The sequence below is a fragment of the Microtus oregoni genome, unplaced genomic scaffold, assembly GCF_018167655.1.
Source record: "Microtus oregoni isolate MIOR12 unplaced genomic scaffold, Mior012 000052F_000, whole genome shotgun sequence".
NCBI lineage: Eukaryota > Metazoa > Chordata > Mammalia > Rodentia > Cricetidae > Microtus > Microtus oregoni.
Window position 1 is genome coordinate 1,074,785 of NW_024543812.1, and position 26,894 is coordinate 1,101,678.

The window sequence follows — 26,894 nt, forward strand, 5'->3', positions numbered from 1 at the left end:
AGCAGGTCTTTTCTTGTCCATGAAGCTGAGCAGTGGTATCTGGGCAGACAGCAATCTAACTGTCTTTACCTTCTGTCTTGTTGCCTGAAGGCATAAACAAGAGTTAAGTGCAGACACATGCTTCAAACCACAGGTGGACCCTCTTGGCAGCAAAAAGGACCCTCCACTCCATGTTAGCATACTCTTTCTTCCCTTTGATAGTCAAGCTCTATTGGCCAGCACCCAGGAAAGCTACAGGTTTTGTCTGGATGGGAGTATAGCATATTCAAGCAGCCATTCTTCTCCCACAGCATATGATAAAATGTTCCCAACTACTTATGCAATATTAAACAATAAAGACACACACACACACACACACACACACATGCATTAACTCGGGTTTAGAGTAATGCCATGGACCGGCTCAGGGGAGCCACTCAGACCATGGGAGAAGCAGGGTCCTGGTAACAGGAAGGCACAAGATTGGTGAATGACAGACACAACACACAAGAGAGTGGTTGGAATCTGCTGCAATTTTACTAAATTCATGTTTTCATTATATAGTATTCAAACAAAGAACAAATCAGAAATTCATGTGTCATTGGTTGGCACAGTATGAAAGTTTCTTTTAGTCACATCAGCAATATTTAAGAAAAGTATATTATCAGGAACAGGTGTCAGACATAAAGTATCCTTAGAAGAGGAAATCTTGTCCTTGGGAATGTAAACCTCAAACAAGTGGTTTCATCTTATGAATAGAAAGTTTCTGTCTCATTATTGCTATCATGGCCCTTCCTCTTCCTAACCCTTTATTTCATCTAGTGACCAAATATACCCAATCAGTTCTCTGCACCTGTTGAACTATACTTTTTAGTACCTTCTTATGCAGCAGACACCATGGGGGTTGGGATCTAGCAAGCCTATCCATAAAGTTGAAAGTATAATATAACTGTCTTTGTCCATCAACATTAACCCTTGCTCATCATACACCCTGTGTGTGACAAAGGTTCTGCTGTAGTCTTATACATTCCCATACTGTGCTTTCTTATCCCAGAGCTGTTCCTGAAGAGAATTATCCTTGTCTTGTATATATAAAGACTATCATTATTATGAAATAAATTGTGCAAAGCTCATATCCCGCATAGCCAGCTACTCGAGAAACCCGTCTATGCCTCAGCAGTGGCTAATACCAGGCCATCTGCCATTGACCTCCAGGAAGCCTAGTCCCATGGGACACGTAGCTCCCATCCGGCATAATGACATATGTCATGTCACACAGACGACACTGGAGTTGGTGTGGCAGAGTAATGCTACCTATAGGATTATTTGGAATATCGTCTCATATTTTCCTGTTGCAATAGCTAGTCATAATGACTATTCAGAATGTCAGAAATGACTCTGTGATTAAAAGTGTAAAATTCTTCTAGAATGATGCGATGAAGTAAAATTATTATTTTGAGCATATTCCTAAAAGTCATCTTGCTAAAAAAAAATTTAATGATTTTTTTTATTATGTATACAGTGTTCTGTCTGCATGTATGCCTGAAGGCCACAAGAGGGCGCAAGATACCATTACAGATGAATGTGAGCTACCATGTGAATTGAACTCAGGACCTCTGGAAGAACAGTAAGTGCTCTTAAGCGCTGAGCTGGTTACTGTAACCTAGTGTAATGCAGGTTGCTCCCTGAGTGTGGCAGAAGAGTGTGGACTCTGTTCTCCTATGCAGAAGCTATCGGTGTCCTGCAGCTAAGCAAAACCTTTTAGGTCCACTGTGTCAAAGATAGGAGTCAACACCATTCTTAGGGAACCAAGAAATGAGTGGATTTTTTTAAAAGTTAGGGTCCAGCCCCAGTTTACCTTGCTTGGAATAACCATCTGCGCACAAAGATTGATAGATGTTTTGTATAACTAACAGGGATGCACCCATACAATCCTAATCTTTATCAGCTGATTGATATTATGTAATGAACTTAATAGGAGATAAAATTAGTTCCTATTTGAACATGTAAGTATCTACAATAGGCAATCAGACTTCGGAAACTCCTACTTCCAAACACTAGCTTTCACAAATGGATGTTCTCTTGTTCAAAACTTAATGCTGCAAGAGGTAAGTGGTTGAGACATATATGTGCTTCACTTTCTGAAATTTGAAATAAATTCACTGATACAAAATAAGACAAAATTAAGATAATTTATAACATTTTAATTTTAATTCCTTATAAATAAATAATATACCAATCATGCTTCCCTACAGGGAAGGATATAATTGAAATACTGAATTCATTTATTTGAGACAGAAATAGTAAGAAGTAATAGTATATTCTGACACCTTGCCTGCTTTTTAGAAACCCAAGGAGACTTGCTGGGTTGAAGTAAAGTGTCACATTTTTTTTTTTTTTTTAGGAAACAAATGTGTCTCTCCCATTATTTCCTTGTTGAAAACTATTTGCTTTCATTTTGGTTTCTGTTTCATGTTTCCATATCTAGTTAAAATGAGATCATCTTTGAGGCCTTTTTAAACACAGAATGGAGATTTAAAACACATCATACTTTACTTTGAAAAATAATATTCTTTTTTTAAAAAATTTTTTATTGAGAAAAAGAAAAAAAAAGTTTCCGCCTCCTCCCAGCCTCCCATTTCCCTCCCCCTCCTCCCACCCTTCTCCTCCTCCCCCCACTCCTCTCCCCCTCCCTCTCCAGTCCAAAGAGCAGTCAGAGTTCCCTGCCCTGTGGAAAGTCCAAGGTCCTCCCCCTCCGTCCATATCTAGGAAGGTGAACATCCAAACTGGCTAGGCTCCCACAAAGCCAGAACATGTAGTAGGTTCAAAACCCAGTGCCATTGTCCTTGGCTTCTCATCAGCCCTCATTGTCCGCCATGTTCAGAGAGTCCGGTTTTATCCCATGCTTTTTCAGTCACAGTCCAGCTGGACTTGGTGAGCTAATATTCTGATGAAGTAGAAACACTTAAGGATGCCAAAAATGGTTCATCTATAGGAGTGTTGTAGAATAAAAATTGTGAGATAGAAGATAAAGTATTTGTGGCTCTTAAGTGATGACGTCAATGCTGTATCTTCGGCATTGTCATACCAATTCTTTAGTAAGTGTGCTTGTGAATATTACTATTACAGGGCCGTTAAAGCATATGCCACAGGGTTTTGTACTCATGTCTATTTTCCTCTGTAAAATGTAAATGTTTGAAGGCATGATCCATGTGATGGTTTGAGTAAGATTGGCCCCCATAGGCTTATATATTTGGATGCTATGCTATACTATTAGAGAGTGACAATACTTGAGAAGGATTAGAAGGTGTGGCCTTGTTGAAGTAGGTGTGGCCTTGTTGGAGGAAGCATGTCACTAAAGGTGGGATCTGAGGTTTCAAAAATCCAAGATGGGCCTAGTGGCTCTCCATGCTGCCTGCAGATAAAAAATGTAGAAGTCTCAGCTACTTCTCTAGTACCATGTCTGCCTGTGTACAGCCATGCTCCTCACTATGATGATAATGGACTAAACCTTTGAAACTGTAAACCAGCCCCAATTAAATGTTTTTCTTTATGAGTTGCCATGATCATGGAATCTCTTCACAGCAAGAGAACACTAACTTTAAACACTCCATATCTCATTCATTTCTCTATTTCCTGTGATGTTAAACTCAGTGCTTGGCCTAGTGTAGTTGCTTTAAGAAGTCTTAATGTTTTCTAGGTGAAGATAAATTAAATTTTATTAATAATTCTTAATTTATTTTTTGAGAATTTCATGCTTGAATATTGTATTTAACCATCTCCCCCTCTTTACTCTAACTCCTCCAATTTACCTATCCCACAATTTTCTCCTACTGAGTCTGTTTAATGTTGTTTCTGTATATGTATTTAAGGCTGATCGTGGTATTGGATAACAAACTAGGGGACTCATCCCTTCGGAAGTCTTGATTCTCCCTCTTAAACAGTCATTAACTGCCTATAGCTCTTCATCTAGAGATAGAGCATTGTGAGATTCCCCCCTCCACATGGACATGTTGAGATTTCATGGGTGCAAATAGCTTCTATATAAAAGACACAGTCTTTTGACAGGAATCCTGGCACTCTGGCTCTTACAATCTTTCTGCTCTCTTTTGCGGTGTCCCCTGAACTTTAGACCTATGGGTTGGGCTATAACTGTATCAACTGGGATAAGGACACAATGATCAGTTTTTTCTCAGCATTTTCACCAGTTATGTTTTACTATAATTCACATCATCTGCTGCAAAAAAGAAGCTTCTTTTAGGAGAAGTGAAAGCTAAACTACTCTGTGGGTATAAGGAGATGTATTTAGAAGGCGGTAAGAAATTGTACTGGCTTAAGACAGTAGCCATAGTAGGTTCTCCTTTAGGGTCCATGACCTCACTAGCCACAGATAATTGACCAGATTTATAGTACCAGGCATAAATTCCCTCCTACTGAGCAGGTCTTGAGTCCAATTAGATGGCTGTTCATTACCCACAAGATATAAATGTCACTATTGCACCATAGGAGATACCTTTCTGTGCTGGTCATTGCTGTGGTTTGGAGGCCTTACAGCTGATTAGGACGATTGATTGGTTCTCTCCCTTCACAGCTCGTACAGAACCTCCAGATATATATGTTAGATTTGCTAAATCCCATGATCCACATTAAGATTAAAGAACTGAACATTTCCCCATGCTTATATTTTCCTAGTAGCTATATAACCTTGACTTCAGCTGTCAGTACTGTCCTATTGAAAGCCCTCTGTACCCAAGGGATAGAGACAAGATTGTATATACTCTTATCTGTTCACTTTTCTGTGTTGAGCTGAAGTTGAAGAGCAGTAGTCAGATGGAGGGTGTTTAGGTATTCTAGGTCCTCCATGGAAGATAAGAATGAAAGCAATCAGTTTCAAGTCAATTTTCTCCAAACTCCTTCCGGTTCACAATTTCCAAGGCATCTGGTTTGGTGTGTGTGAGTAATGGGAGTGCCTGGGTTCTGCTTTTGGTTACGTATGTAAAAATGTGTCTATAGCCAAAACCATCTGTGGCATTCTAAAACAAATATCCATCGTACCTTACAAAGGTTTCTCCGTATTTTGTGATACAGGGACACATGCTGGATGTGGAGACAAGAGTAATACTTCGTAGATTCCAATAACACAAATAGACAAATTTAAAAATGTCTATTTTTGGCAACTTGATAATGAACAGAGGCTGACAGATAGGGAGCCAGCATGAGGCTGTTTTTCTGCTAAAATGTCTTTGCAGTTTTCTCTCGGATGACTGTCAGTATACTGCACCAGGGGATCACCTTTCATCTTGATAGCTTTCTTGAGTTATCTGTCAACTCCTAGTGCAATTTATAATTCAGGATAGATAGTGCTTAGAAAACATACATTATTATTTACTTTCAAATGCATGTAACTTGGATATTCAAATGAGAATATCCATCTCATCCTAAGTACCTTCCCATCACTCAAAATATGTCTTAAATCCTTCTTGCTTGTACAGAGAGTTATCTAACCAAATGAGGATATTTTTCTTACACTTCACTTTAAAATGCATGTTGAGCAGACCACATTATTATTTACTTTCAAATTCATATTCAACTGAGACTCATTAGGCAATTCAGCAGATATGGTTGAGTCACTTTAAATTTTTCAGAAATGAAAAAATTGCTGCCACCATTGAGGAGAAATGAATGAACCAATGAAGGAGCCTTTCTGAAGGTTCATCCAAATGACTGACAAACATGTCTTTAGTTCTGGCAGCATCACAGAAATCACTGCATGACTTCCTACGAAGATGAAATGAAGGCAACAGCAATCATCTTCAAAATTGAATGTCAGAGAAGAATGAACTTCAGATGCCAGGAAAACTGTAGTGTGACCTGTGTAACTAGTTTATTGACCAGGCTGGACACAGTGAGGTGAAATCAGGAAAACACTTTAATTTTTTACAATACTGACTTTCCAGCTCATTCCATAAGAGCTCCCTTTCTGCTCATGGACAGAATATCAAACAGACTCCTTAGTTTTCTCAGTTGTTTACAATGTTAAATGGACAGTCTGTAACTAGTGTATTAAAATTCCTGTCATATAGCAATCAAAATTTAGGTTTATTTTAATATAAAGCTTTTGTTCCCCCTTTCAGCTTTGGGACTAATGTCCACAAACACACACATACACACACACACACATAGATAGAGGTATATAGCCAAGAAAGTGAAAATATTGTAGACTATAAGTATAAGAATCAGAATTTGTGATGAGGATTAGCAAACACGTGATTTATATGCATAGGAAGAAAAGAAGAAGAATTGATGTGGAAAAAGCGAGTTACAAGTCTTGACCAATACTTGGAGAGCTCTAAATTGGTGATGGCTCCTTGGAGAGATTCACAGTTGAATTCAGGAATCAGGACTTCATATTTCTTCATATTTCACATTTGTGAACCATTGGATAAAGGCTTGAAAGGAGATACGATGTTGGGCCAAGTGGCTTTTTTCCCTGTGGGAACTATCAGGTAGTCCCATCAGGAACTGTCCTGTAGTTTGGATCTTGCTAGTTTCTTGAAGGTTCATGTATTTAAGATTTGATCCCCAAGGTTGGGTTATTTGAAGCTTGTGCAATGGGTAGGATAAGGAGCCTTATGGGAATTGAGTGAAATAATAATCTTGAAGGTAATTGTGGGAACATAACCTCTTCCCCTTTTTTGCCCTCAGCTTAAGATATTAGTGGTCTTGCTCCACCTCACATTCCTACCAGGATGTACTCTCTCATTATAAGTCCTCAGCAATGGGGTCACTTAATTCTAAACTGCAAACCAGAAGCCAAAATAAACCCCCTTTTATAGACTAATTGGCATAGGTAATTCAATGTAGCAATGGAAAATGACTGGCGGTAGATGGGAGCTGAAGGTTGGGCAGTAAGTTTTCCATTCCTGATTGTGGCGGGACGCAGCCCCCTGCTCCTTATTACAAACTGGCGCTCCAACGTGATGGACTAAATCCACTTAAAAACCTGAGAGGGCTTTAAATAATGGAGAGAGAGTTTACCACAGCTTTTTGCTGTTTGCTAGGATGTGCCATAGTGAGATTTTCTGTTTCGGCAATAGTGGTGGAAAAAAAGCAGCTTCATTTTAAAACGTGGCTTCATGAGGCTGTGCCACCAGTACAAACTCTGGCTGTAAAGCATTTCAATGGCTTTAATGGGACTGGATATTTGTGTTCCCCCACGGGATCAGAAAGAAAGTACTCTGAGACCATGTTAATGGCTCAGCACTCCCTGCCTGGACAGACTGTGGGATCAGGCTTAGGCAGGCAGAAGAGCATGGCAGATTCTGGCCACCATACAGAGAAATATTTCCAGGCTGCGCAGTGCTCTGCATGGTAGATTTGGCTGTAACTCAAAAAGAAAGAGTTTATGTGCCGCACACTCAGTCTCAGAGTTAAAGTGCTGAGTGCAACTCCTACCTGGTGGCCCCAGACCTAGCAGAAATGGTACTTCCACCATTTTGAAATTGGAGAGAGGTGGAGCCAACATCCAGAGCAGCCCTCCACTCTGCAGCTCAGAGGAGCAACTGGTTCAGAGTCATAAGCGGCTCCTCCTTGTTGGACTGGGTGGGACAAGCAGGCAGTACCTGTTTTTGACCTAGGAATGTCACAGCTTAGATTCTTAAGTGCTTAGTGATTTAAAACTGCAAAGCAAAAATGCTCCTGGATAGTAAAAAAATTACAGATTCACAATAGGACAGATTCCGACATAAAAGACCTCTAAATGGGTCACAATGTTGGATGAGTATACATAGGCTTGGGAGAGAGAAGAAAAAAAATATAGAAAATAAAGTTGATGTCTTTTTAAAAAAGGGTAAAGTCTTTAAAGAGACAGAATAATGTAAAGAGATAGAGTAAAAATAAGCCATGTAAAAATAGAAAATTCACAGAGGGTCTGGATTATGTATTTTATTGTGTTTTCTTTAAAACTTTTGACTGTGAAGGAACCAACTACAAAAAAAAAACAGTTCATTAAATGGGCTGCAAAGCTGATCCAACATGTATGTTCTAAAGGTATCATGATTTCCAAATTTGGGTCTAAGGATATGATGCTTTGGAGAGGGTCTTTTGTTTTCACAGAGGATGAGACTCTGTGGATTGCTTCTATCCCAATATGGTATGATAGACCACGCCCTCCTAAAAGGTTGCTGTGAACACCCTCAAAAAACTACTTCACTCAACTGCCGACTGAGATGAACCTGGCACACAGGTTACGCCATGAAAAATCTGATTAACAGCGACCCCATCCAGCAGGAAGCAGTTTGGAGAGAAATAACTATGTCGATATTCCCAAATATTGTTTATAAATGTTCTTTTACATTTAAAGGGGGATATGATATAGATATGAATAATTTACATTGGTATAAATTTTGCTTTGTTAATATAATTTAAGGTCAAGTCTGTTATATGTATTTCTCTCTTGATTAAGGTACTGTGATTGTGTAGTTCATTTAAAAATGTAATGTTTAATTAGGAAATATAGGTTGTTAATGGCTAATCATAGATAATAGTAAAGTTTGTAGTCATGTTAGTTAGATTTTATACATATATTTCAGTTAGATAGGCATTCTTCATATCTTTCAAAGACTGCAGAATATGGCATTTAAAATGTTTTAATAACTTAGGGATTTTCATGACAATGAGACACGTCTGCTCCTGGCAGCACCAATCTACTTCAAGAGGAAGATGGGCATCAAAGAGGCTCCTTATGGAGTTGGTTAGCCATTTGGGCAAGAAACTGCTCTTGCCTGGACTGATGCATGAAATGGACACAAAGAACCCACAGAGAGAGGACTGCTGAACTTGCCTATAGGTGAGATGGTCCTTCAGGGTTCTTGACTCATGAAAGAGTCTATAAGACATTCTTCAGTACACAGCAAAAAGTGAATAAGCTGTCTTTGAATTTTCCGGCTTCATGGAAATGTCTGCTCCATACTATGGGCCTGTAGGCCAAAGATGGATACCCCAATGGTACAGAAGAACTTTGGGTGACTGTCCAGGCAGTGAGTTGTCTCTGTCATTTCTAGAGTTTTAGATATTATATCCTACTGGAGTCTTTGATGGAGTTGAAGAATATATAGATAGTTATGGTTTTCCTTAGTTATGATAAAAGATATAATAGATATAAATATTATGACTGTAATTCTTGCTTTATAACTGTTTTGTTGTATGTAATTTTACTATGTTAAAGTTAAAGCCTTTCTTTTTTGTTTAAACAGAAAAAGGGGAAATTATGTAGGTGGATCTTCTGTCTATGTTTTACTTTCATTGGTCAAATAGACTGCCCTGGCCTTTGATAGGGCAGAAATTAGATAGGTGGTGTAGACAGAACAGAATGCTGGGAGAAAGAAAGAAGAGTCAGTCAGACGCCATGATTCTTCGACCCGAGATGGATGTAGGTCAGAATCTTTCCCGGTAAGCCACCACCTCGTGATGCTACACAGATTATTAGAAATGGGTTAATCAAGATGTGAAGATTAGCCAATAAGAGGCTGAAACTAATGGGCCAGGCAGTGTTTAAATGAATACAGTTTCCATGTAATTATTCTGGATCTAAGCTAACCGTGCGGGAGCTGGGTGGGACGAAAAGCAGGCCTGCTTGCCTCATCACTACAGAATGGAGCAAAAAATCACGAAGTCCACTGAAGCAGCAGATTCTATCTTCTTTGTATACTTGTCAGCTCTTGGTGTCCTTTCGCATCCACCTATTAATGATACTTCTGATGTTGCTAGAATCTTTTCTGTGTAATGAATGGAGAGACATAGGTAGTACCTTATGTTACTGGTACAGCATTGCATTGGCTGACTATTTTTGATTTTGTTATTTAACTTCCATAAAATCCAAGTTACTGAAAAAAAAAACCACTCCAGGTAGTTTCCATTAAACTCCATGACTGAGCTTTGATACTACCTCTCTTCCATGAATCAGTAATACTTAGAATAATAAAGAGTAGAATAGTGGGCATTTTTCATAAGCAACATACAGAATCTTAATGAACTCTCAAAGCCCCACATTTTGTGGGATCATGTAATCTGAAGTGCATTTTTATTAGCTTATTATAATTGTGTAAAGTAATGACTTTCATTATGGCATTTCTATATATGCATATGCTGTACTTTGGTTATATTTGCTGCCTTCTTTCTTTTTCTCTTTATTTCCACATCCCAAAGAGTCCCCTTTTACTTTTATGTCCTTTCCCCAGCTAGATATTCTTATTGAACTTCTTAAATAACCAGGCAATAAAAAATTAAAAAATAAAAAAAAATAACCAGGCAATGTAGTAATATGAGCGGCGGGGCTGCGTCCCCAGCACCCCGGCTGCCTGCTCGGCTAGCTTATGCCCCGAAATAATTACACGGACACTGTATTCTTTTAAACACTGCTTGGCCCTTTAGCTCTAGCACTTACAGGCTAATTCTCATATCCCGATCAACCCATCTCTAATAATCTGTGAGAACCGGTCTTACCGGGAAGATTCTAGCCTAGTCCATCCTGGGTCGGAGCTTCATGGCGTGTGTTTGCCCAGGAGCAGGGCATGGTGTCTCTCTGAGGCGTCTGCTCCCGAGAGGAGAGCTGTGGAGTCTGAGCTCACTTCCTCTTCCTCCCAGCTTTCTGTTCTGTTTACTCCTCCCACCTATCTTTTAACCAATAAAATGGGCCAAGGCAGTTCCTTTATTAGCCAATGACCTTCCTCCATCAAGGCAATATTCACTTCGTGTCACCCTTCTATGTAGGTCAGGGCTTGTGCACACTGTCTTTGTAGAAATATGGATAAACAGTAGGTTTTGTATTTGGTTGACAGAAAAAAATTATACTCTACCACCCTTTTCCAGTAAGAATAGACTGGCCCGACTGCATGTGTGCAGAATAGGTGCCACATGAACAATGGCAGCTCACTGTCTCAGAAAAATACTTATAGAAATTGAAATGATCAGTTTGCCAGCATATTGCTAGTATCTTAGTTAGTGGGTTCTGTTACTGTGAAGAGAAACCATGACCATGGCAACTCTTACAAAGGACAACATTTAATTGGGTTGGCTGATGGTTGCAGAGGTTTTGTTTATTATCATTATGGTGCAGCATGGTGGCATGCAGGCAGACATGGTGTTGAAGGAGGAGCTGAGAGTCCTACATCATACTTGCAGGCAATGGGAAGTGGTCTGAGACACTGGGAGTGGTTTGAGCATATGTGAGACCTCAAAAGCCACCCCCACCGTGACATACTTCCTCCAACAAGGCCATATCTACTCCAGCAAAGCCATACCTCCCAATAATGCCATTCTCCATGAGCTTATGGGGGCCAATTACACTGAAAATACCAGTTAACAAGTACATGATCAATAACCGCCATATGTTGGTGGGGGACATGTGGGTAGTTAGATCATAGCAGCATGTGCCAGAACTCTAGCTAGCTAAAGCCTTTGGCAAATCTTTTATATAGTTGTACGACAACACTATATGGCAGTATTTAGTAGTATGCTTTAGGCACACCACTAAATCACACAGTTTAGGCTTACATGCAAGTTATTTGAGTCATATATAAAATGGTACAATAGAAGCTCCATTAGTCTCACTAGGGGTATTTTGAATAGCTGTAGCTCTGTTAGTCTTACTGGGATGTGTTAAAGACAAAACATAGTGACACATGTAGTGGAAATACAATGGAAACAAAAAAAAATATTATACATGCTTCCACTATTGAATCTGATCAGCACTGAAATGAGAAAGGAGCCTCTTATTTTTTATGATATACATTACTGATACAATATAAAAATTCTGATGGTTATGTAATTATACAGACACGTGTAAAATTAAAATAAAATTCTTTAAAAAGGATAATTCTTTTTCAGTAAAGAATAGAAGCTGCACATGGCAGCCAACAGCATAATTTGTAACTAATAAGACCCTGTGTTATCTTTTTAAAGTTCCTTATTTGGAACTGTGCTCCAGGAAATATAATTTGAGATCATTTAAATGTCAGTAAATTAGGGGGTCCAGATGATTAAATACAGTGTACAGATATTAAAAGCTACAGGAATGAAGAGCAATAACATTATTCTCATGGTGATTAAGAATTGCTAGAGACCTTTTCTAGTGCGGTAGATGTCAATGGGAGCTGTACATTATATTATGTTTATTTTGAAATCCCAGTCGTGGATCATAAGTGTGGGAGAACAAAAAATGACAGATTTTGATATATTTAAAGCCACTGAGTATATTTCCTTCCCTTTATAATAAAAACCACTGAAAACTAAGTTGTAGAAAGTGTTATAAAATTCCTGGGATTTGCAGCTATATCTTCTGTTCTACAATCCCCCTGTGGCCACATTAAATTAAAATTTAACACTTTTATTGAGTATTTATTGCAGCCAAAGCAACAGGGATGGAGAAAGGAAAACAATTCACAGAAGGATGAAGTGCCAGTCTTTTGGAAGCTGTTTTAGTCTAGGGAAAATGTTCGGGGACGTTATTAAACCAAATAATCAGCTATAAAGATGTAAAATTCAGATTTTTCAGTACTCATCCTCAGAATTTCTAATTCCTTAGTGGTGTCTGAACTGCTAGAACATCTGATAGCTATTCCAGAGATACACTGATCAGGAGGGAGTAGCAGGTAATGTGTAAGGAACTGTATTTAGAGTGGAGTTCAAGAACAAACTGGACATAGGAAGGCTGGGAAGGTATTAAATGAACAACGTGATTCTCAGAATCTAGAGAGGTCCATATAAAGAAATCTTATTTGGTGTGAACAATAGAGAATGTATTAGACTGTTGCATGTATATTTGATGAGATGAAGGTGACGTTAGTGCTTTAAAATAGGTAGAAGCTAGACAAATTTAGAGGAGCAGTGTAGGGAAATCTGACATTTCCATGCAAGAGCAATTCTGTAGAGGATTCAGAAAGAAAATAAATGTTCTCTAGAAAAGTCTTGATGTCCTTAGAAAATACACAGGAAAAGATGAGCAAAATTCTTTCTTAAAATGCTTTTATTCTTTTGAAAATTTCATTCATGAATACAATATTTTGTCATCAAATTCATGCCCTACCCTCCTCAAACTCTCGCTCACCTCCTTCCCAACTAGCCTTCTTCAGTTTTCACTTCCTTTTCTTAGAAACTAAGTTTAATCCTATTTTGTTTTATCTAATTATTCTTATTCTTCTCGTTGTCATCATCATCCTCTTCCTTATCCTTTTTCATTTTCTTCTCCATACTTCCTTCCCTCCCTTTTCCCCCTCCCCTCCTCCTTTTTCTCCTCCGATGGGTCTTGGAAAATGTAACCAGTGACTACAACACTGAAAAAAAAAAAACATTCTCTCTTCCTGAAACCATTATCTGTCAAAAGCTCCTCATGACTTGCTAGGGAACCATGAGCCTCTACCTTTGTGAAGAAGGGTCCAGTCTTGTACAGGTAACCACTGTTGCTGTGAGTTCATGACTCATGTGGATCATGTTTTATTCAGAATACAGTGTTTAATAGCACTGACCCTTATCCTCTCCTCTGTCATTCTTGTTATACCCTCTTTTGTTTTGTTCCTTACACTTTGTAGAGCATGGTATAGATGTCTTGTTGAGGGTTAAGAATTTAGCAGTCACTTATTGACAATAAATAAAGGTAATAAAAAATAAGTTTCTTTGACCATGGCTGAGAGCAACACTCATATAAAAGTATAAGCATAAATATTCAGTTTTGCCACCTATTCATTTAGTAAGAAAACAATAGTGGGTTTACCCCATCCCAGATAATCTTTAATTTTTGCAGCCACAATACTTTTCTGGGTTTACACCACCAGACATGTATTACCTCCCAAGGAATGGTATCAAATCCAATCAGAAAATAATTGGTTACCCCAAATAGCTATGACACTATTGCACCAGTAGGCACATCTTCGTTCATAGGTTGGTATTGTAGTACACAGTTTCTATAGCTGAGTTGGACTGTTGGATTTTCTCCTGAGTAGTCTGCATGGAATTTTCTTGCACAGCGAAAACCAGCCACCAGGGAAGAATAGTATCTTTATGGAAATATGGGTGAATTAATTCTAATGAGATAGTGGAAGTAAGAAATGATACTGGAAACTTGTGAAATGATATTCTAATTTATGACAGAGGATTTGACTGATCATATTTATGCTCTTGTGTTTTGTGGAAAATTGAACTTTCAGCCAATAAAATTGGATAGTTGGGTAAAATTATGTTCTGGAAAAGTGCTGAAAGTGCAGTTTGGCCTCTCTGACTGCTTCTAACAAAATGCAAGAAAAAAATTAACCAAATATTTGTTAATCAAAATGGAAGCAGAACAAGATTTAAAGATTCTCTAGCCTACGAACAATAGTGATAACATTAACCAATAGCCTGTTGTTCCTATATTGTGGTACTATATACTGAGAGTTTTGACCCAACTAGGAAGTTCAAAAGATGTAACTTTGAAAAGAAGAAAATAATTTAATGGTAACGCAGGACATAGAGGAGCATATATGGTCTCAAAGTGAAAAAGGAACAACTTGCTACACATACCTGGGTGACAGGAACAATCTAATAAGAGGCCCCAAAAAAGGCCAATTGAGAATGAGGTGAGTGATGTCATAATACAGTCTTATTTTAGATAATTTCATAATATATGTTGTGAATATATTCATCACTATTATTTCTTCTTTTGTCAGTTAGATTCCTGCTGACTTTCTTCTTCCCAATGAGTCAGCATTATTTTCATGTATTTGTTTGTGTGTGTGAGAGCAGGTCCTGTGTAGGTGACCACAGCTGCTGTGAGTTCATGGCTACGATGACTATGGTATGTTCCGAAGACAGCATTCTACAGCACTCTCCTCATACACTGTCCCTTTCAGTCTTCCTACCCCTTCGTCCAAGATGTGCTCTAGCATTAGGGGGTTTATACAGATATCCTAGTTAGAGTTGAGCACACAACAGTCACCTACTGGTTATGAGACTCTGAATGGATTTGCTGTCAGGAGCACACTGAAGCTTCTTTGGCCAGGGCTCAAAACAGCTCTAGTTTATGGGTAGAACCTAAATATTTAAGAAGCAGCAGTATTTTAAAACATCAGTAGTAAGTTCCTCACTTGGACTTGTGACTGCCCCAGCTATAGTTCTTTGAATTGGTTTGCAATTTTAGGCATGTATTTCTTCCCATGGAACAGAACTCAAGTTCAATCAGAAAGCTGTTGGTTATTCCCCAATCAGGCATGTGGCTACTGCACCAGTGGATACATCTTGCCTGACAGATTGGTATTATAGCTCACAGGGATCACAGCTGAGTAAGAAAGACCTTGATAGCATTTCTCTCTGAGCATCTTCCAGTAATATGACAGTTAGGCTGCAGGGAGCAAACCTTTAGCTCAGTTTTAGCTTGATTTCTGTGTGTCATGTATATATACAGACGTTATGTCTTTAGCATCAGTTTTTTTCAGACAGTGTCTAATATAATCTGGACTGGTCTCAAACCCACAGTGTAACTGACGATGAGCCTGAACTTCTGATTCTCTTGGCTCTACCACCCGATTGATGAGATTAGAGGTGTTCATTACCACCACAGTTTACGCAGTGCAGAGTGGAGCTCAAGGCTTCAGGCATGCTAGGCAAGTATGCTACCAACTCAACTATAGCTTCAGCTCTACATTCACATTCATATTTACAAATTAAACCCAACCTGGTAATGTGCTCTCTCTGTGTATGTGTGCTGTATACACTTAATTGTGTGAGTATCTTTTCCTGTGCCCGTGCAGGGGCGAGAGACTGATGTTGATGCTCTTCCTCTCTTGCTTTCAACCTTTAAAAAATTCTTATGAACTAGGATTTATCAGTGAACCTGGAGTTTACCATGTCAGCTAGACTGGCCTGCTATCCAGCTGGCATTTGCCTTGAGTCTACCTGTCTCTGACCCCTCCTGTAGTGATATTTCATTTGTATTTTAATAAATAAAACTTGCCTAGAGTTCAGAAAGTAAAACAGATTCACTGATCAGCCTTACAGAATCTCTAATTTTACTAAGTGTTCAAATACCTTGTACTGTAAAGACATACACAAATGCTCATAGTCACAAATGTATCCTTCAAACAAATTATTATTCTTAATGTATTTTTCTTTGGTGTTTATGTACTATTTTCTACTCTTTACTGGTTTTTGGAGTTGCCAGATCTACTAATAAAATACAAGGTCAATAGTTCAAACTTGATTTTGAAACTCTGAGGAACTGATGATAGTTGTTACTACCGGGAGCAGGAGAATCAGTTTCCTTAAGAATGTAGCCACTGGTAAGACAAGCATATTCCAGTGAATGCTACACATCCAGAAATATTTTTAGGAGCAGCCATGGTGGCACAAACTTTTGGATTTTGAAAGGGATGAGAAAGAGGATGAATCCAGTTTGTTCATACTCAATTGAAAATGCTTAGAGGAGCTGAGAATGGTAGCACACACCTTTAATCCTAGCACACGGGAAGCAGACGCAGTTAGATCTCTATAAATTTGAGGGCAGTATGATCTGCAAAATGAGTTCAAGGCTGGCCAGGGCTATTTACCCTGTAGTATCAAAACAAAGAAAGAAAGAAAAGAAAAAAGAAAAATTGGGCAAAATGAAAATGTAAAGAAGGCACACATGTAGAGATATTTGATAGGAACTTCTCTTTTTTCTAGATAGATTTTCTCTGTAGCTTTAGCTTTGCTTTAGAGTCTGTCCTGGAACTAGCTCTTGTAGACCAGGCTGGCCTCGAACTCACAGAGATCTGCCTGCCTCTACCTTCGGAGTGCTGGGATTAAAGGCGTGCACCAGCACCGCCTGGCCGGAACGTCTTGATCATTCATTTCAGATTCTACATAATCCAGAACTTCCCACAACAGCAGTACTGTAATTTTTATTTACAAAGCTCTTTGCCATAGGTGCATTTATCAAAAGAAATTTGGAGTGTGCAACGAGCTCAAAATAATTTTCAGTATCAGAATTGTTTTCATATTAATCATTCTGATTTCTTATTGGTAGCTGATACATTTTAAAAAAATCCACCTCATTGAATGTTTTGGGGTTGTGCCCTTCTTTGGGGAGTGATATACATTTATTTGAGCCAATATCTATAAAATACTATTTATATGACTAATTTAGTTCTGAATTTTGTGCCTTGTTACTTTGTTTAATGATGTTAGGCTATTTCGAAGCAATAGGTAAATAATAATTTTCAAATTAAGGTGTCCTATTTTTGGTCAATTGACTTCTGCCTTCAGGAGATGGAAAATTAATGAACTTTATCCTTCCCGTGATGGGAGCTTTTATTTTTTCTTCTCAAGTTGTAAACAAATCCCCATATCGTTTTCAATTTGCCAGGACTTTCTAATCACATTCCTACCTTTGCGAGTCCCTGATCTACAAGATGTGGCCTTGGCAGTTTATGGGATTTTCTAAGTGTGTGTTTGTGTGTGTGTGTGTGAGCGTATGTGTGTGTGTGTGAGCGTATGTGTGTGTGTGAGCGTTTGTATGTGTATGTGTGAGTGTATGTATGTGTGTGTGTGAGCGTGTGTATGTGTGTGTGTGTGAGCGTATGTATGTGTGTGTGTGTGAGCGTATGTATGTGTGTGTGTGAGCGTATGTATGTGTGTGTGAGCGTATGTATGTGTGTGTGAGCATATGTATGTGTGTGTGTGAGCGTATGTGTGTGTGTGTGAGCGTATGTGTGTGTTTGTGTTTGTGAGCGTATGTGTGTGTGTGTGAGCGTATGTATGTGTGTGAGCGTATGTATGTGTGTGTGTGAGCGCATGTATGTGTGTGTGTGAGTGTATGTGCGTGTGTGTGTGTGAGCGTATGTATGTGTGTGTGTGAGTGTATGTATGTGTGTGTGTGAGTGTATGTGCGTGTGTGTGTGTGAGCGTATGTATATGTGTGTGTGTGTGAGCATATGTATGTGTGTGTGAGCATATGTATGTGTGTGTGTGAGCGTATGTATGTGTGTGTGAACGTATGTATGTGTATGTGTGAGCGTATGTATGTGTGTGTGTGAGCGTATGTATGTGTGTGTGTGAACGTATGTATGTGTGTGTGTGAGCGTATGTATGTGTGTGTGTGAGCGTATGTATGTGTGTGTGTGTGAGCGTATGTATGTTTGTGTGTGTGTGTGAGCGTATGTGTGTGTGTGTGTGAGCGTATGTATGTGTGTGTGTGTAGACAGTTGCTTGAGTGAAATTTTGATTTATTTCTTACTTTGTTTTTCCAAGTCTAAGCATTTGTCATTGTTATTCAGAATAAGCACTTAGAGCTGTTTGTGGCAGCTTTCTTTCATCTTTTATTTATTTATTTTTTATTTTGTCTAGAATCCCGTAGTGTATTTGCAAGGATAGAGTTCTAAAAATAGCTTGTCTCTAAGGCAAATTTTTTATACTATGTTAATTATTTTCATTTCGATTCAGCTGTGGAAAACCATTCGTCTGTTCCATTCAAACTATTTTTCTAATTACTGAAGATGAGAATATAATCATTATTTATAAACTACCATCCTTACTTTTTCTGGGGTAAAAAGTAGTGCTATTCCTATACAATATGATACAATTCTGACTGATTAATTAGAATGTATGTCCATAATATCAAGAGTGTTTACTTTTATATTTGAAAGGAAGGACAAGAATACATTTAGAGTTTTAATATGTGAGTTCTATCGAGTTTCCAGAGTTCACTTTGAGGATAAAATGCTCACTGACAATAGATCACTATAGGTATTCTGTGTTTGGTAACCTGAAATCTCATCGGAAATGATCAGTGATGAGCAAAAAGTCAAAGGTAAACCATGGTATTACTGAAGTGCTCATCTAATCAATCCTGGTACAGATTTGGGGAACCAACACAAGCTAAGGTGTCTTTTTCTTCTGATGTTAGTAGACTCATGCAGGCCAGGGGCAATAGGATTTTAATGGTATGCAATGAATACAGCCAGAAAGGATGAGAAGCAGAAGCAGAGCAGAAGAAAATGAATCAAAAAACCCTTGAGAAGAACAATCCAGAAGCTAAAGTTGAAAAGAGGCAAGGGGGCGTGCATATAACATCAGAATGATGACAGAGAGGGGGAGGATCGACGTGATCTTGGGATACTGTAGCAGACACATCTACTTGGTATCACGATCAACACCTAGGCTTCCAATTTTCACACCTAAGGCTCAGAGATCAAGAAAAAGGGGGCAGAAAGATTGTCAGATCCAGGGGGCATTTGCTGCAAGATAGTCTCTTCTAAATAAAAAGGACACAAAATGGTGGGGGGAATAAGAAGGAAAGGGTGGATCTGGGAGAATTTTGGGGAGAAGTGGGGCACAAACATAACCAAAATAGGTTTTATGAAATCCTTTAAGAATTATTAAAATATTGCATTATTTTTAAAATGTTCCCTTTAGTCAGCTGGTCATAAGGAATTTTCTGATGTTATAAGTTCAAAATTGAGGGAAACCACACTTTACGATATAAGCATATGAGGAAATCAAGACAGTTATTATTCTTTATTTTTTTTTTTTTTGATTTTTCGAGACAGGGTTTCTCCATAGCTTTTGGTTCCTGTCCTGGAACTAGCTCTTGTAGACCAGGCTGGCCTCGAACTCACAAAGATCCGCCTGCCTCTGCCTCCCGAGTGCTGGGATTAAAGGCGTGCGCCACCACCGCCCGGCCTTAAGACAGTTATTATTCTGGTCATACAAATGAGTGAAGTCTTCAGTGACTGGAGGTGAGGTGTGACACCTAGTACTCACTGACAAAACAGACAGAATGAGACACAGAGTAGCTATAGTTGCTCATGGCTGGATATGGAATCATATGCAACAGGTAGGACAATTAAGAGGTCAGAATTTTCAGGACTGAAAATTGCCATTCAGGTATTACTGCATACCACTAATATTTTTAGATAACAAAATAAGATGTTGTTTATATAAAGTCTTATAAATAATGTGTTTATTCATATTAATGTAAGTCTTATTAAGTATAATGTATTTCAATAGTAACATTCTAAACTCCTTTGCCTTGGTTATGTGTGATTTGTGGTTTCTTTGTTTCCCAAGAACTATAAAAAAATTGGATTCCAAATAGATAAAGAGAGCCATCTACAGTGACTATAAACTCCAGGCCCAGTCTTCTTTTGATCCCCTAGCTTCCGTCACTGTGCAGGGAATCACATAGTGCTTTTGAGAAAAAAAAAATGTAATTTTTCAAAAGTTCATGACAAACAGCACTCAAGTTAAAGAAATAAAGGCTTCCTTCCTCCTTAATGTCCATTCCCTATCCAGGGGTAACATTATTCTAATGTATTACACGCTAACCAATTATAGCATGCTTCCCGATTGCCCTAGACTGGCTAGATACTTCTCGGCACACTGCTGCACATAGCTATTCATGATTGCTTATGGTAGAACTTAAAGCTTGTCTGATGTAATGACTCTATGTAATGAGGGAAAATAATTGCAGTCAGCTGTATTATTACTTGATTGCCTGTTTATTAATATACTGCCAGCAACTACAGAAGGATAGACACTTTTATCTATTTATTCTAATGCCAGGACACAAAAAATATGAATAAGTATCAGCAGGGCAGAAAGCAAAGTAAACCATTAATTACATGAGTATAGTGCTTTTGTAACTCACTCGACTGCTTATTGGCCACCTATAGTGTTAGATCAATATGTTACTTTTCTATTTGATAAGAATGACCAATAAAGAAATAAGAAATGAAAAGAAATATGACAAATCATCACCAAGAGACGATGTAGACAAAAATCAATCCATACTTCTCAATGACTAAAAAGTACTTTAATGACATTATCATAATGAAACAAAAAACTTAGTATAGAAGAACAGTATTTAGAGTAATACACACCCAAACAGACAAACCTAATGATTCCTTGAAGCCAAATAAGCTTTGTTTCCTGTTACTGAATTATATGGCCAACCTCCCGTTAACCAGCATTATTAGTTAGATCAAAGTTCTTCGGCCCCAGTTTCTTTTTCCAGTGCCACCAGAGTCAATAGCTTTCTACATTCTAAAGGCACACTGAGGAGAAATCTATACTGCACACATCTGGTAAGAATCAAGAGTAGAATTTTCCAAGCTTATCGAAATTCAGTGGAGACTTCTCTTTGAGCAGTGTTGCAGAGGATGAATATAAAATGATGGCGCAGAGCCTTTCACTTGAAAGTGGCTCCATTAGAAAACCACTCACCTTTCAAAACACAGAGCAGACACATACGAGGTTTCTGGAACTCTTTAGATGTTACTTCTTCATGTACAAAGAATTCGATAGCATTTTACATTTCATCTTTATAATCTAAAATTATAACATACAACTTACCTTTGGTCTATGTTTGCTTCTGGAAGACTTTGGGTACTTCTTTTTTATTTTTATTTTTTCTTCTTTCCTATATTACATCTTAACTGTAGTTTCTCCTGCTTCCTCTCTTCCTTGTCGCTCCTACTCACCTCCCATTTCACTTCTTCTCTGTTTCCTTTCCAAAAGGGGCAGGCTTCCCAGGGACAGCAACCAAACATGGCATACCAAGTTTCAATAAGACTAGGCACATCCCCTCCATATTAAGGCTAGGCAAGACAACCTAGTATGAGAAACAGGGTCCCCAAAACACACACAAAAAGTCAGAGATAGCCCCTGCTCCCACTGTTAGGAGTCGCACAAGAACACAATTTTGGATATTTTCTAAAAGGCAAATTCATCTATAAAGTGAAAACAGTTGGAATTGCCAGAGGGTTAAGTATTCTTCCCACCATCTGAAAGCAGCCCAATGAGGATATCTTGAGATGAGGCAATGACTACTTCCTTGAACAGTATGTTTTCTTATGTCGGGAATGAGAAATAATATTTTTTTTCTTCATCCACTTATTTACTTGTCAAATACATTCTGTGCACCTCCTATGTTCCAGACAATGATGTGGATGATGGGGAGGCAGGAAAAAAATAAAAAGAGACAGCTTTCTGCTTCCATGAACCATGTAGCCCAGAGAAGATGGGTAGAGAGATAATGAGCAATTAACTAAATAAGTAATATGTAGAAAGTGAGAGGTTGATAAGTAGTACAAATGGAACAAGGGTAAACTAGGCAAAGGAAAGGGGGCTCAGAGATAGAGAGGTTGATAGGACATTTAGAATTAAAAGGTGCCATTTAGACTTGGGAAATATAGCTCACTCAGTAATGTATCTGTCTTGTACTACAAGAATCTGAGATCAATTTCTGTGTTGTTGTTGTTTTTTTTTTAAATACTGGTGATCTGGGCATACTGGCACATGCCTTTAAACCCACACTTGGGGGGCAGACAGAGTTCAAGGTCAGCCTAGTCTAAAGTTAGGACAGCCAGAGCAACATAATGAGGCTTTCTCTAAGCAACAACAAAAAGGGGGTGCGTGTGGTGATGGTGGTGCATGCTTGTATTTTCAATGCTATGGAAATGAAGACAAGGAGATCCCTGGGGCATTCTGGTGAGTCATGCTAGCATAGACTGCAAGTTCCAGTCCACTGAGAGGCAGGATCTCAAAACAGAACGGAAACAACAACAACAGAACAAACCAGTGCCTGAGAACGGATAAACAGATGCCCAAGGCTGTCCTGTGGCCTCCACATGCACAGGCACACAGGGTCACATATATGAGCATACACGAACATGCATCCATAAAAACAAAGGAGACATTTGAGGCAAGATTTTAAGAAGTAAGAGAGTATGATATCTGAATACTGGGACATCTGCTGTGTGCAGTGGGGAAAAAAAAACACAAGAGAATAGGCCTGACAACACGAAGGAACAATCAAATCAATGAGAATGAACACGTATGTGTCAATAGAAGATGAAGCAGAAGCATAATACAGAGAGCCAGAGCTACTTGACTTTTCTTAAAGGCTCATTTGGTGAACGCTACCAGGCTTTTGGATGAAGGGCTACATGAGCAATTGCCCCAGGAGTTCTACTTCTAGTATGGCTCAGTGGTTCCTACCAGATCCCATACTTCGCCACAAAATCCAGAGTGCAGATGTGTACGGCTGACACTTAGAAGAAATGATGGCATAAACTGAGATTCCCATTTCCAGGTTTTAATCTCCAGGGTGACTGTCACATGAAATGTGACTCAATTTCTGGTTCAAAGCCAAAGAAAATAAGAGTGCCCAGCCTGCGGTAATCCCAGCATTTCTAGATGATGACTCAGTCAGACACATGCAGAGAAAACTCAAGGCAATCTAGCTAAAGGTCAAAGAAAGAAAGAAAGAAAATTAAATGTAACATAAAAATTGTAGCCCAGGAGAGAGTCTTTGTACAGAGTTAAGGAAAATGCTTACATTGGAGGGGAGGGAAGCCCTTATTTAGGAGGTAATATTTTTTTTTTTGCACTGAAAGAATATCAAGTCTTAAACCTTACAAAAACACAAAATAAAATTATAATAAGCATGATATTAATCTATAAACACATATGGAAGACTTTAGTCAGACATTTACAATAAGAAAGGTTATGACTACATCATGGTAAAAGAAAATAATGCCAGCCTCGGGTATCCCACCACTCAAATTAAGCCAGAAGTCCCCGTGGCCGCTTTTATTTTATTTTATTTTTCCATTCAAAAATTTACACTTCCTCTCCTTCTCCCATTCCCCTCCTGCTCCCCCACTCCCCTCCTCCCTCCCCCTGCATCCTTAAGGAGGGCAGGGAACCCTGTCCTGTGGGAAGTCCAAGGTCCTCCCCACTTCATCCAAATAGACTAGGGTCCCAAAAAGCCAGTACTTGCAGTGCAAACAAGTCCCAGTGCCTTTATCAGTGGCTTCTCAGTCAGCCCTCATTGTCAGCCACATTCAGAGAGTCCGGTTTGATCACATGCTCATTCAGTCCCGGTCCAGCTGGATTTGGTGAGCTCCCATTAGAACAGGCACACTGTCTCAGTGGGTGGACACACCCCTGGCAGTTCTGACTTCCTTGCTCATCTTCTCCCTAGGAGGTAACTTTTATGAAGGAATGTAAAGGTTGAGAAGGAGCATGAAGGCAAGATGGCACGTGAGAGAAAAACACAGAAACCCAGATTTGGGTAACACCTTGACTAGAGACCCAAGAGCAGAAGGGGACAATTGTAGAGTATATGAATGACGGGAAGGGTCAATTTATAGTAAAGCAATGAATATTCTAAATGCTTATTTCATGTCACTACTGTATGGAGCTGAAGAAAAAGTCTTAGTTGGGGAACTAATCAAGTTGATCTCTGGTTAGTCAATTCTGCCAGCTTTTTACAACCCACAAAACACTTGGGAAAAGAATCTCAATGAGGGATTGTGTAGATCAAGTTGGTGTATAGGAAATTGCCGTAATTTATGTTGAAAGATCCAGGCTCAAAGTTAGCAGCATCATTCCCTGGTTTGGGGCTCCAGACTATATTAGAATAGATAAAACTATGTATGCACTAAGGAGTATGGTTTTTTTCTCTCTACCCCTCATTGTGGATGTGATGGACTAACTACTGAAAGCTCCTGCCACTGTGGCTTTCCTGCCATGATGGACTAATCCAGAACTGTGAGCTAAAGTAAGCCCTTTCTTTCCTAAGTAGCTTTTGTCCTAATATTTTATCATGACAACAGAAAGGAAACTTGGAAGTCTGTAGTTTCCAATCATAATGATAAGACTGATAATGACTTAACTTTAACAGTAGGGCCATGTGTAGTTAGTAATCATCACTTTACTTTATCCTTTACCCCCACAATAGTCTTGAGGGAGAGATGGGATTAGTAACAGAGTAATTTAACCTGATTATTATAGTCATTAATATCTCTCCCCGCTTCTCTCTCCTCTCTTCCTCTCCCCTCCTGTCTCTGTCCCTCCCCCATATATCCTTCTCTTTCAACTGAGCTCTGAGTTCAGATGAGTAGTATATAATGTGGGATTCCCTTCTGTGTGCTATGAATATGTTTTTATTACTGCTGGTTAATAAAGGAAGCTGCTTGGACTATGGCAGGGCAGAATAGAGTTAGGCAGGAAAACTAACCTGAATGCCAGGAGAAAAAAGATGGAGTCAGGCAGATGCCATGTAGCTGCTGAAGGAGAAAGAAGACAGAACCTTACCAGTAAACCGAGAACCTCGTGGTAAAATAGAAAATAATATAAAGGGGTTAATTTAAGACATAAATGCCTGAACCATTGGCCAAACAGTCTTGTAATTCAGAAGTTTCTGTGTGATTATTTGGGTCTTGGCAGCTGGAAAACATAAGCGCAGTAACAGTTTAAAAGTATATAGTGGACTTTTGCTAAAAGGATGAGTTTTATGGACTAGATGTTCAAGATGATGAGGAAAAAGAGATATAATGTTCAAGAGCCCCCAGAATATTCATGATATAATCGAAAGAAGTCATACCATTTATTTTCCATGTCACTGTTGAAGTGTAATGCTGGGACAATTTGGTTAATAAATATTGTATTTGTAGTGTCAAAGGATCTAGTACAATGCCAAACAGTGTGAGCAATGAAACAGAAATTCCATAAGTTGTCTGGATATAACTGGAAGTTATCCAACATACTCACTATCCAATTTTTAAAACTATTTTTTTATTTATTTATTAAGGATTTCTGCCTCCTCCCCGCAACCACTTCCCATTTCCCTCCCCCTCCCCCGATCAAGTCCCCCTCCCTCTTCTGCTCCAAGAGCAATCAGGGTTCCCTGACCTGTGGGAAGCCCAAGGACCGCCCACCTCTATCCAGGTCTCGTAAGGTGAGCATCCAAACTGCCTAGGCTCCCCCAAAGCCAGTACGTGCAGTAGGATCAAAAACCCACTGCGATTGTTCTTGAGTTCTCAGTATTCCTCATTGTCCGCTATGTTCAGCTAAATCTCAGGATCTTTATGGTGGCACACAAAGGTCTGCAACTCCAGTTCCAGGGGATCTGATGCCCTCTTCTGGCATCAGTGGGCACTGCGTTCATCTGGTACGTAGATAAACAGGCAGTAAAAGCACTCATACACATAAAATAAAAATAGAACTTAAAAAATAGTTTTATCCCATAAGGAAGATCAGTCAAGGCTCTTAACTACTGAGCCATCTCCCCAGCTCCTCACTGTCCAATTTATTAATTTTCTTTATTTTAAATGCCTAGTTCTGAGAAATAGCCAAATGGCTTCTAAAGAGTGTGGTAGTTGCAAACAGTGCCTCATTTTAAATAGATTACCTGCAATCTGCTGATTATTAACTTCTGGCACTGAAGCATCTGAGAAGATTAGGAGAGCACACATTTATTTTCAGTTTGAATCTAATATCATCTGTTAATTCCTGAGTCTGCTACAATATGTTCTGTTATGTTGGTGTTCTCAGAGTGTAGTGTGTTACACACACAGTTTTTTTTTGTGTTTGCACAACTGACTCCTTGCAGAATTGAGAGGAAGATGCAGTAATACAGCTGTGTCTTGCATTGTATTTTAGTGCACTTAGTGATGTATTCTGTGGTCTTCTTTTCACATAATATCACATGGACGGATCTACAGAGATCTGAAATAAATAGGAAAATGAAAGATTGTAATTTCTCCAATTAAGAACCTATTTCCAAAAATCTAAAACCATGCCAGGTCTGCATCAGCAGCTTTATTTAAAGGTTTGCTCCCAAATCTGTTCTGTTCTCCATAGGCTGTGGGGGGGGGGGGGTATTAAAAACCAGTGTTCTGGAGTCTGTTGTACTTAAACATAACACATTTGAGTGAGCATATTTTTTACTATAGTTTAATATAGTTTAAAATGCCTTTCTAAAATTAAATACACCTCCAACAACTGTGTCCTTAGAAGGTCCCAAGGGTTCTTCATATCTCTGAAATCAGCATCTTATTGCATGGTGCTTTATCACAAACCTCTTCAAATTTAGGTGGATGGTAGTAAAGCTGGTGATTGTG

At 38.9% G+C, this 26,894-nt stretch overlaps 1 protein-coding gene across 3 annotated transcripts in view; it reads left to right on the forward strand.

Moving 5' to 3' along the window:
- LOC121437315 (melanoma-associated antigen B4-like) overlaps positions 1 to 26,894 on the forward strand; it is a 170,320-nt gene that overhangs the window by 104,890 nt on the left and 38,536 nt on the right. For all 3 annotated transcript variants that reach the window (XM_041637174.1, XM_041637175.1, XM_041637173.1), the window contains one exon: positions 1,502 to 1,606. The gene's annotated coding sequence lies outside the window, so the exon portion shown is untranslated. The remainder of the gene's footprint in view (positions 1 to 1,501; positions 1,607 to 26,894) is intronic.